Consider the following 12,749-nt stretch of genomic DNA (forward strand, 5'->3'; position numbering starts at 1 on the left):
TGCAAGATCAGAGCTCCAATTCTAGGGATTAGAAATTATAACCAGTGCAGAACCTTATCATACCTTGAATGATGAAGGCTATGGTGAGAAATCTGGGAGAATCATGCGAGAAGTCGAGAGAGGCCTACACTGATGTCAGGACCAATTACCTGAATGTGCTAACAGAGTTGCAGGCTTCAAGACGTAATTCTCTCTAGGCAGTGGCAAGAGGTGAATTAATGGGGATTATTGATGGTTACCCATATTAACTGAAAATCTTGCCTAATTAATATGCAACATTCTTTCATACCAACTGCCACAAAGAAATTAGACACCAAGAATACTTGACACGGAAGTCAGAGCAGTTATTTGGTGATACCGGCTCACCACTTGCTCCTCTGAACATTCATCTTGGACACCCAGCATCAACATCTCTGGGCAGCAGCCATGCACACACCACGTCCACAGGTATGGGCATCCAACAGGTGCCAGCCTCTCAGTGCTATCATAGCATATCTCCAATCCACTTGTAGCCCTCTTTGCTCTATAATGCTGCAACAGCAGTGCACTGGCAAATTTCACTGAAATGCTGCTGCATAGGCATCAGCAACTTATGGCTAATCTACTACGCATAGCAACTATGCAGCAACTTATGGCTCCTCGTTTTCTCTCTTAATGCTGAACCTCTTTGCTCTTATCTGGATACAGACAGCACCTGTTCCTTTGCTGTATTGCTCTTTACAAACACATGAATAGGAAGGGAATAGAGGGATACAGATCATGGAAGTGAAGACAGTTTTCATATGGAAGGACAAAATATGTCGTCACAGGCTTGGAGGGCTGAAGGGCCTGTTCCTATGCTGCATTGTTCTTTGTGTTCATACCATCCTTGCGTTGCCTTTTTGTGCTTTCCCCCTCAACCAGAGTTTAAAGGTTCGTTGTCCAATTGCGTTGACTTCTTTTTTAGTGCTGACATTAAGTCAGGCAGTTTCCCCTCTAAACTGCATGCACACATGGCCATTCTGATGTTCCACACATGGCAACTGGTCTGTCACGACACTTATAACAGTCTTGACTAAAATAAAATCCAAAAGAACTGCTGGCGCTGTAAATCAGAAACAAAAACGGAAATTGCTAGTAAAGCTCAGCAGGTCTGGCAGCATCAGAGTTAATGTTTCGGGTCGAGTGACCCTTCCTCAGAACTCCTGAGGAAGAGTCACTCAACTAGAAACATTAATTCTGATTTCTTTCCATAGATGCTGCCAGACATGCTAAGCTTTTCTAGCAATTTCTGTTTTTGTTTGTGACAGCATTGACTTCCTATTCCAGAATTTGTTGGCCGCACATGGACCTCAGAGTCTGTGCTGAATAAAAAATAAATTAAAAGGAACACGGGTCAGTAGTCATGGGAATGGAAATGTTGCTCTATGGCACATTGCTACATCAATCTCTAACCTGCACCACGTACCAGTAGTGAATGCAGCAATCACACTGCTTATACTACAAGCAATTGGCCATGTCTCAAAAGAATAATCCTAACTGATGTCGAGGGAGGCACTCATCAGTCAGGGGTCCCCAGCTGCACAGTCTGGAGAGGGGGTCATAGTTAGCCCTGTGGATCCAGTGCAGCCCATCCAGGGCATCACAACAACACAATCAAGCAGCAGTACAGATATCAATCATGAGTTTGGTCACTCATCATTCAGCTAATTTGTTCAAGAGGGTTGGCCACAATCATTCTGGGGGTGGGGCATCCATCCACTAAACGATCAACAGTAAGCAGCACTCTGGCTTCTAAGGGAAACAGTGAAGTACAAGATCTGGCATGTTCAACTCATATGCATGGGACTATGAGGGGAAATATGAGCAGATACAGACTTAGATAAACATGTTGGGGTTGTGGATTTGATGAGATGCAACACCTATGGGATTCACTGGGAGGACTATGTTTGGGGATTTGTCTACATAGAAGTGAAACTGATGGTCTGAGGGGCAGTTGCTGTTGTCTTCCATCATCCTGGAAATCACAAGTGCACAGTTTATAGCTATGTGAGGCCTTTCAAAGGGCAACACCAGTTAAAATGTACCCAGATAATCTAAGTGAAACAAACTCATGAGATTAGGATTCCTGTCACCCTTAACTGAAGTGCAATCCAACTCTTTGAGTTAAGCACTCTTGACTATTTCATGCACATTTACAGCTGAACCCCACTGACCTGTGATGCAATAGCAATATCTGCGCATCTAGAAAGATGGAGCAAGGTCGCAGACACCTGTGATTCACCCACTGCAAGCTCATAGTGCAGCAGCTCCTCATTTCAGGAGGATGGTGGCTTCACTACCTGATATTTGTGGCTACACAGAGACCTGGATAAACAGATGATAACCCCAGGAGATGAGCAGCCTGTAAGGAGTTCCACGTATCTCTTGCATAGGGCAAATGCTCACCAGCTAAAACCACTATCCAGGAGCGCATCAAAAACTACAAGACAGCTCCTTTTGCCACTCAATTTCCTAGCTGTAACCAGTCCTACAACTGTTTCCAGAAATATCTGGATTATCATTGCTGTTAGAAGGTGCTCTTGGCAAGTGGCAAAGATGTCTCACAATGCAAATAGTACCAGAGGGTTTACAAGTCCCTCTGCCCAATGTCCTGGGTGAATGAGTGGGATAATCAGTTTGGAGCTGGGACCTACCCTGGAAAGATACAGAGTGGCCTATTGGATGTTCGATAGCTCGAGACCTGCTTGAGGTAATTTTTTCTGCCACTCCTTGGATAAGACGAAGTAAGGTTACTATCTTTAAATTCAACTTGCATCCATGTGGAATCATTCTCATTTTAATCTGCTCTTCTGCAAGGATACAACAATAATGCTGGCTTGTTAATGCTGGAAATCCTGAAGACTGCCATCTGGACTAGGCCAGGGATCAAGGTCCCTGCTTTTGGTAATGAGCCACACCATTAATACTGGAAGAGATTAGTGGGAGTTAGTGTGACTGCGATAAATATTGCTGCATAAATTATTCCTCTGTTCACTCCTGCTAACATAAAAATAGCCAATGAGTAAGTAGGCTGTTTGGCACCTCTTAGTAATCCTAATAACTGACATAGAAGCAGCAATCAAAACTGGAGGTTTGAGAATTCTCGTTTAAGATAAATGAGGAAAGCATCATTTAGACACCATGCTGTTTCAATCTGGGTGGAGGCAATTCTGAATTCACAATTAATTGACTTTGGGTCTGCTACATATAATATTGCTAAAAAGGTTATATTGCTACAAATATTTCACTCACTTCATTCCCTGGATGAAGCCATGTTTGAATCATAAAACAGATACCTGTTTTATGATTCAAATAGAATTCAGAGTCCCCTGGTGCTATTGCCATAGTTGGTAAAGATAACAATTCCTAAAATGAAAAAAAAGTCAAGGGATAAAGCTACCTGATTACTTAATATACAGAAATGTTTGCCATCAAGAATGGATTAATGGTTTGCTCAGGAAATATTTGCATAAATGATCTGAAAATTTAATGAACATTTGGAGGATTGTGTGATTTGGAAATCTGGGAAGGGCAACCTGTTTGTTTCTTACCTGAACAATGGGAGGGAACTCCAGCTAGTAAAATCAAAGCTTATCTGAGTCGTAGACATGTAAGTAAATTCATGCAAGGTATAATGTATGGTCATACCACAGAAGGAGGCCTATCTGCATTTGAAGTTTGCATAGATCTATGAGCTGGTTAGCTCAGTTGGTTAGATGGCTGACTTGTCTCTCAGTACACCAACAAAACAGGTCTGGTTCTTGTTCTGAGTGCAGGAGACCTAGGACTTGCCTTTTCCTCTGCTCCTGAAAGTGGGGAACAATTAGAAACCACCAATGATCATTTTAAAAAAACTGCCATGGAGTTGGCTCAGGGTGAAACATCAGCAGACTGACCTTTGGGCAAAGTACATATTATAACAGGACATACACCTTATAACAATCTTTCCTGCTCTGTGACACAATACAAGTATGCCCAAATATAGCGTCTCCCACCTCAGCCTACCATTTTGTTGTTATGGGCCATGGTGATGCACAATGTAAAGGTACAAAGAAATATGGGTGGCCACTGCTAAACTGAAGACTAGCTCTGAACTGATGGCTTCCTGGTTGTTGCAAACAAATCTACTCATCCACTGAGAACTTAATATTTACCAAAGGAAATTTTCTGCAAAGAAGACATTATCTATTACATCAATTTTTGATGCAAACAAAATTATTTCCTCCTCTCCCCCACTCCTATTTTCACAAAGAACAAAAGCATTAAAATGATAATGTTCAAAAATTGCTATAGAGACCAGAAAATCACAGATATGGATTCATTGCCAATACAAGAAAGCATTCTAGAGTCTGGGGATAAAAGCCATGTTAAGATGCTTTTAGCATCTCCCTGCTAATAGGTTTTGAACACAAAATAACTTTGAAGTGACAGTCACAAAATAATCAAGAGCTCTCTTACTGCAGAGCATTTAAGAGGTTTTAGAAAGAAAAGCACATCACTATTATGGTATGTGACTGGTCCACAAAAACACCACTTACCTAGTTTCCAAATCCCTCACAGGCCCTTAGAAAATACAACTGCTATATTGATAAAAAGACACATGTGAACTGGACAATATGTTTCAAAGGCCACTTCCTGGCATTTTATAGATTTCAGTGTGGATACTTTTAATTCCATCACTAGCATTTTGAAGACCGAGAGAGTGCAAATGGCCTGAGACAAATGTAACAACCTGGAGCAATAGAAAAGCGGAAGACAAAATATAATGTTAAGTAAATAAAATGAAATTGTTGGGAATTGAAAACAAAAAAAAACTTTCCAATGAAGTACACAATATAACTTGTAATGCAGGAAACACACCAGCCAATATAAACACACAAACAACAAGCAATAATGAGGTAATGACCAGATATTTTGTAATATTTTCATTGAGAGATAGCAAGACACCAGGGATTATTCTGCTGCTTTGTGAAACGGTGCTATGGAGTTTTCCATAACTATCTAAGAGTGCAGATGACGACTTTGGTTTAGCATATCACCTGAAAGATAGCACCTCTGTTAGTGCAGCATTTCTTCATTTGCTTTTTTTTCCCTCTTTGGCTCCTTGTGCTCAGGTGAGATTTGAACCCACAACACTCCAACATGGAGGCAAGGACACTACAAACAGCCATGACTGACACTGAAACATACAAAGAGTGAACCTGAGTAATACACAGAAGTTCAATCTGCATCCAGAAATAGAAATGACAATAACTTTCCAGCAAATATCACAACTGAAACATTCCACTTTTTGGGTGACTACTGATTTGAGCTCTGGTTATAGGATTTGTTGTTTTTGTATCAGATTTCTATGCAATGCAGGGCTTTCAAAATAAAAGGATTTAAAACATCACCTTTGGAAACAGCTGAAATAATGAATCTGTTATTCAGCCACTTCTACAATATTATCAGAATTAAAACTATGAAACAGACAAAAATTCAGAACTATGGGCACGGAGACCAGATGCCTACTGGAATGTTCATAATTAAAAAATGGTTAATCTTTGCATTTGGAGATCATTGTAAAACAAGTAAAATACTTGCACCTTCTAATATAGCCAGACATTTTAGTTAGAGCACTCATACCAATTTATTCTATGAAACTGGAGTACAAGAGACTGATCAATAACCTTTGTATTAAGGTAGATCCTTGGAAACACAATAGCATCAGATAGAACATCCCCTCAAGTGAAGGAAGAGAAAGGAATAAAATATCCGAAGGAAAATCTGGTTGTTGTCAATAAAAAATTGGCAATTATCATTTAAATTATCACTAACCCATCTATCCACTTCCTTTCTCACCCACTCATTCATCCAGTTACTCACTCACCCACCCACAACTTTCTCAGCTGTTAAAAACCTTGAGAGACTGGGCGGTGCAGTAGTTCAATGGTTAGCACTTGACTCACAGCACCAGGGGCACAAGGTTTGATTCCACCCTCAGGTGACTGTCTGTGTGGGGTTTGCACATCCTCCCTGTCTCTACATGGGTTTCATCAGGGTGTTTCTGCTTCTTCCCACAGTTCAAAGGTGGGTTGGTTAGGTGGATTGCCCATGCTAAACTGCCCATAATGTCCATGGATGTGCAAGCGAGGTGGGGGTGGGGGTGGTGTTAAGACATGGGAAATGTAGGGTTACATGTATAGGATGGGATGCAGTTTGGGGGGTCACTATGAACTCGATGTGCTGAATGGCTTGCTTTCACTCTGTAGGGATTCTATTATTCTTCTTTGATGTGGAGGTGCAGGTGTTGGACTGGGGTGGACAAAGATAAAAATCACAAAACACCAGGTCAAAATCCAACATGTTTATTCCTCTAAACCTTTAAATACTGCTGAAGTTGTAATAGAGGGTGTTTTCTCTGTGCTGCTCTGCTTTGCTGATGCGCTGAGGCATTACTGCAATCCAGACAGAAAGTCCCAGCTAAAAGAATGTAAAATGTTTGGGTGCAGAGATGATCACAAACGACATTGTTACTGACTGGAGGATCTGGACCATTGACTTTATACATCGCGAGTATAATCATCTTGGCTGTTAAAGCAATTTTGTGCTCTCCTGAGATAGTAAAAAGGCTCTGTGTAAATGAAACTTCTTTTGTTAATTTCCTCTTTGTTTGCAAATTTTGTACCTTAACTCAATTTACCAGCCTTAGCTCAATTTCCTATGATCTGTGATACAAAACATCTGTCACTATCAATTTCAAAAGCTGCAACTGACCTGATATGCACTGCTTTTGAGGGTGAATTACAAATATTTACTATCCTTTACATTGACCAATGAGGTGAAAAGTTCAATACCTATAGGTGCTGCCATTGACTATTAGGGAAAGAGAAGGTCAAAGTTGTCAGGGTATCTTCTACCTGATCATTATCTAGTGAACCCTATTTGGAAGTATGTGTATATCCGACCAGGACAAAATAATGTTCAGTTGTGATCACCACAGCCAACTAACAGTTCAATATCATTGTTAAACTTGTATATAAACAATTACCTGAGCGAGTTGCTGGATAACTGCTGACACTTATGTAACCATATCCCAGCATGAGTCATTGTCTTCAGAAGAGGAGGTAGTAAAATTAGGACAAAAGGCATAATCAGTGTGCTGCAATGAAATAAAAGCATTCATTTTTTAAGTGCAAGTCTTTAACTCCAAATACACAGAAAAACAATCTCCTTGTAACTTTCAGCCTGTTCATGAAAGGTATATCCAAGAGATCATCCCTTCCATTTCCTCAATCAAAATAAGTCTTACAGAACTGACAAAACAGACAATGTTAGAATTATGAAATCAGATCAGTGATACAACTTACAAACCTCAAGATAAAGGGGGAAAAAGCTTATCCAACACTACCCTCATCCTGATAGCCACTTTTTTTGTGCAGCTATGTCAGCACACAAATACCAGGTTGCACTACGTGCTGAGGTTCTACCTATCCCTGGTGTTACAAAGGAGAGTCTGGCAGTATTGCTGTGGAGCATTCCAAGTAGTTGGACTGTTTCATATTACCTGTTCCTCATGAAGAAAATACCTTTGAACACATTCATCAGAATGTAGTCAGCACATAACATCATCAGGACCCTGCAGAACAAGGTGACAGATCCTATCGGATGGTTTCCTCAGCCATTTGGCAGAATGCCTTTCTGCCAGAACATACAAGCTAGTACCAACACATAGATTGGCTGGTGGTGAGAAAGGCCCTTTGCATCAGATTCTTCTTACAAGTTCAGAGACTCACCCCCTCTGTATGATGCCCTTGAGGTAGTTGTGCAACAGGTGTTGTCTACCTCCCCATGGAATGTGCCTTTAGAAAGTTCTGGAAAGATACAGTAGCTTTAAGAGTCATGGAGATGTACAGCATGGAAACAGACCCTTCAGTCCAACCTGTCCATGCCGACCAGATATCCTAACCCAATCCAGTCCCACCTGCCAGCACCCGGCCCTTATCCCTCCAAACCCTTCCTATTCATATACCCATCCAAATGCCTCTGAAATGTTGCAATTGTACCAGCCTCCACCACTTCCTCTGGCAGCTCATTCCATACACACACCACCCTCTGTGTGAAAAAGTTGCCCCGTAGGTCTTTTTTATAGCTTTCCCCTCTCACCCTAAACCTATGCCCTCGAGTTCTGAACTCTCCAACCCCAGGGAAAAGACTTTGTCTATTTACCCTATCCATACCCCTCATAATTTTATAAACCTCTCTAAGGTTTAGAGAGCCTCTAAACCTCAGCCTCTGATGCTCCAAGGAAAACAGCCCCAGCTTATTCAGCCTCTCCCTGTAGCTCAAATCCTCTAACCCTGGCAACATCCTTTTATATTTTTTCTGAACCCTTTCAAGTTTCACAACATCTTTCCGATAGGAAGGAGACCAGGATTGCATGTTGAAGTTCATTGAGTGGCTCCCTTACACAGGACTCCGTGCTCTTCGAACTTTACCCATGGATGCACCTTGAAGACAATCAACTCAGTGAATGCCACATTTTGGTCTGCCCAAAGCTTGTGGACTTCCAGTACAGAGAATTGCCCTTGACCGGGTATGTAGATTTACACAAACCAAAGTCCAGGACTTGGTGCTAACCATTGTGCTAGAGTTTGAGGCAGCCGCTAAAGAAGCACAATAAAGAAAGGTTGCTATGCAAAATCTTTCAGCTTAAACTATGTGCAGTGTCTCATCACTGTCAGACTTGAATACTCTGCATGTCTTCTTACTGACTTCCTGTTCTGCATCTCCATGAACTCCATATATAACAAAGCCTCAAAATCTACCCTGTGACCTTATTTCTTTAGATAACCATAGATGGTGTGTTCTCCCATTATAATTTTGCTTTATAGAAGGAATATGCTTATTCTGAATATTACAAAACATCTCCTTGAATACCTACCACTGCTTCTCTATTGAGATAACCCCTTGCTTAGCATCCCAGTTAATTTCAGCTAACTCATCTTAGCTGTCCTTATTTAAGTTTAAAATTACTGGTGTTAGACCCATTTGTCTTCTGTTTAAACTGTATGTAAAACTCAATCATATTGTGGTCACTGCTGCTCATAGGTGCCTTTACCCTGACATCATTAATTAATCCTATTTCATTATACTTTACCAAGTCTAATAATAATCTGCTTTATGGTTGATTCCAGATTGTGCTACTTTCAGGGACTACTCGAAAGAGTTCTACGAACTCCTTTCTCAGGCTACCATTGCTCAGTTGATTTTTCCATGAAGATTAAAGTCACTCCCGACTGTGATCCCTTTATCCCATGCACCAAATATTTCTTCTTGCATACTTTATCCTACATTGTAGTTACTGATCAGGGAACATGCTGACTACACCTACTAGCAATTTCTTTTCCCTACTATTCCTCATCTTCACCCAAACTGATTCTACAGTCTTTGTATGGTATTTTGTAAATGACATTTTGTAAAAGGCATCTCCTGAACCAAAGATAAACGTCCATTTCCGGAAATCTTGTTTTGAAATAGAAAATGATCATTGAAAATATTTGTGGAGTCTTTGAGGGATATAACGTAATTTGAAAAATAGCTTTTTTTGAAAAGGTGTGACATAGCAGCCCTATTCACATCAATTAGCATCAGCCTGGCCAAAGAAACACTGACTGCACTACTAGACGAACCAAGGACACAAACACCAGACAGCACCAACTTCATCAGGAAGGACAACATCCTCAAGCTAGTGGACCTGTGCCTCACTACCCACTGCACCTTCAATGACAAGACCTACAAACTAATCAACAGTGAGAGGGGAAAGATATAAAAGAGACCTAAGGGGCAACGTTTTCATGCAGAAGGTGTTACGTATATGGAATGAGCTGCCAGAGGAAGTGGTGGAGGCTACTACAATTGCAACATTTAAAAGGCATCTGGATGGTACATGAATAGAAAGGGTTTGGAGGGATATGGGTCGGGTGCTGGCAGGTGGGATTAGGGGTTGGGATATCTGGTCAGCATGGACAAGTTGGACCGAAACGTATCTTTCCATGCTGTGCATCTCTATGATCTCCAGCATGTGCACTCCTCACTTTCTCCTAGCCCTCCCCACGATCCAACCCAAACTTTAGATCTGCTACGTGGATGACACCTTTGTCATCACAAAACAGAACAAATTAGAGGAAACCTACAACATCATCATCAACAACATCCTTACTGGCATAAATTTCACAAAAGACGACAGCAACAGACTCCCCTTCTTAAGTGTCACACAGGAACGTACAGTTAATGGAGAAATGCAGACCAAAATACACGCAGACTGGATACTTAACTACAGGAGCAATAATCTCAACTGGCATAAACGGAAGCTGTATCAGGACACTATTTAAACAGCCCACAACAGACTGCAGCACCAAGAAATTGCATGCAGAAGAAAAATATCTACAGTGTATTCAAGAAGATCAGGTACCTGATAAACACAGTCCGCCAATTCTTAAACAACAAACCCAAACAAGCAAGCACAACGTGCCCAGAAACCGTGACATCTTGGAGATGACTACCAGACCACTCCGACCCCTTGGCATCATGGTAGCCTATAAACCTACCAACACACTGAAACAGCTACTGATGAACCTAAAGGACCCTATACCAACGGCCAGCAAAATGAATGTCATTTACAAAATACCATACAAAGACTGTAACACTGCATAGGACAGACAGGCAGAAAACTAGCCACTAGGATACACAAATACCAACTCGCCACCAAAAAACATGAGCCACTGTCACTAGTATCCTTACATACAGACGAATAAGACACCACCTCGAGTGAGACAACACATTCATCCTAGGACAGGATAAACAGACATATACGGGAATATCTAGAGAGAGGCCTGGCATTCAAAGTTGAACTCCATTGATATAAACACATCGATTTGGACCACATTTACAAATCTCTGAGAAAAAGAACTGGAAATGATATTACCCACCTTAAGAGACCTAGACACACAAATATAAAATGGGACAGCACTTCACCAGAGGCTCACTGATGATGGCATTCCTGATGAAGGGCTTATGCCTGGAACATCGATTCTCCTGCTCCTAAGATGCGGCCTGACCTGCTGTGCTTTCCCAGCAACACACTCTTGACTCTGATCTCCAGCATCTGCAGTCCTCACTTTCTCCTCCTTCGTTACCTAGCCTGGTGACAAAACATCCGAGAAAACACCTACCAGCTCAGCGTGCAAACTTACAACCTGAACTTCTACTTGAGCTCAAATCTTCTCAAGAATCTCAAATGGTTTCTGGGCTGCACTTTGGGAAATTAATTATTTTTCTTTGACCTTCAAAATAGTCCAGAAAGAAGTCAGTCAAAGAGTCTAATGCTGAGGAAAACTTGTGATCCATTCTCAGCAACATTTGGCATAAGGTGCATTGTTAATTCCAAAGCTGTTTCAGACAACTTTAGTTTTGCTGATCCTTATCCAAATTCCTTGCCTGCCATCCCTCCAAGTTGACTGGCTTTTACCGTGGGTATACCGCATAGAGACAGGCGTCTCAACAGACTGTGCTGGTGTTTATGCTCTACACAAGTATTTTTGCATTTTTTCTCATCTAAATATACCTTCAAAGCCATTCATTCCCTTCTCCCTCAATGCTAAGTGCCAGGATGTTATTGATGAGGGAACACCCTTGGTCAGAAACTGAACTGGACCAGCTGTATAATGACTGCAGGTTTAAGAGCACACCAGGGGATAGGAAATTTAGGTGTAGCCCATCACATCATTGCCAAAGCTTGTCCTCAATCTACAAAACACAATTTCAGTGTGGTCCACACGTCTGGATAAGTGAATTCCAACACACTCATCAGTACAGCTGCTGATTTCCCCATCTGTCATATTGTCTATTTTAGCCATTAGTTTGTTAAAGCATTGATTAACATCTTCATCACTATCAGGCTTGAGTACTCCAAAAGCCTTCTCACATACCCCTCTCCATCTCCACGAACTCCACTTTTAACAAACTTGGGCCAGAATATTTGAATCAACTGGTCATTGTCAGTCAAAATTAAGTTTAAAATCTCATTACTATTTCCTTCATGGCAGCGTCTCACTCAATCTTTGCAACCTCCTTTATCTTTGAGTTGTGCCAAACATTTGATTCCTCTGACTCCGGAATCATGTATATCTGCCATGCAGTATCACATCCATTAGACCACCTCCTCACCCTCGGCGCTTCTAGACTTTGGCACAGGTGGTGGAGCCAGGCCTTTTCTTCAACCCCTTAACCTTTACTCAAAACTTATTTCTTTTACCCTTTCAAATTCCAACCATACTTGCTTGATTTTATTTAACTTGTCCTTGTAGTAGTTATTTTAATTACGATGCTTGGACAGGCTATGTCACACCTCCGGGGCAGGTGGGTTGTTCGCCCAATCTTCACAGTGACTCTGTGGTTAGCACTGCTGCCTCACAGCTCCATCCTCGGGCAACTCTATTTGTGGAGTTTGCACATTGTCCCCGCACCTGCATGAATTTCCTCTGGGTGCTTTGGTTTGCTCCCACAGTCTGACTATGTGCAGGTTGAGTGGATTTGCCATGGGAAATGCAGGGTTACAGGGAAAGAGCATGAGTGAGAGTCTGGCTGGACAGCTCTTTGGAGAATCAGAGCAGACTCAATGGGCCAAATGGCCTGTTTCCATGCTCTAGGGATTCTGGCTTAGACATAGGAATACTATCACTACACAA

General features: G+C 41.5%; 1 pseudogene; it reads left to right on the forward strand.

Moving 5' to 3' along the window:
- Positions 1–426: 426 nt before the first annotated feature.
- Positions 427–2,714, forward strand: LOC140464746 (cytochrome c oxidase subunit 6B1 pseudogene; annotated as a pseudogene).
- The last annotated feature ends 10,035 nt before the right edge of the window (positions 2,715–12,749 follow it).

This window comes from Chiloscyllium punctatum, chromosome 40 (genome assembly GCF_047496795.1).
Source record: "Chiloscyllium punctatum isolate Juve2018m chromosome 40, sChiPun1.3, whole genome shotgun sequence".
In the NCBI taxonomy this organism is placed as follows: Eukaryota; Metazoa; Chordata; class Chondrichthyes; order Orectolobiformes; family Hemiscylliidae; genus Chiloscyllium; species Chiloscyllium punctatum.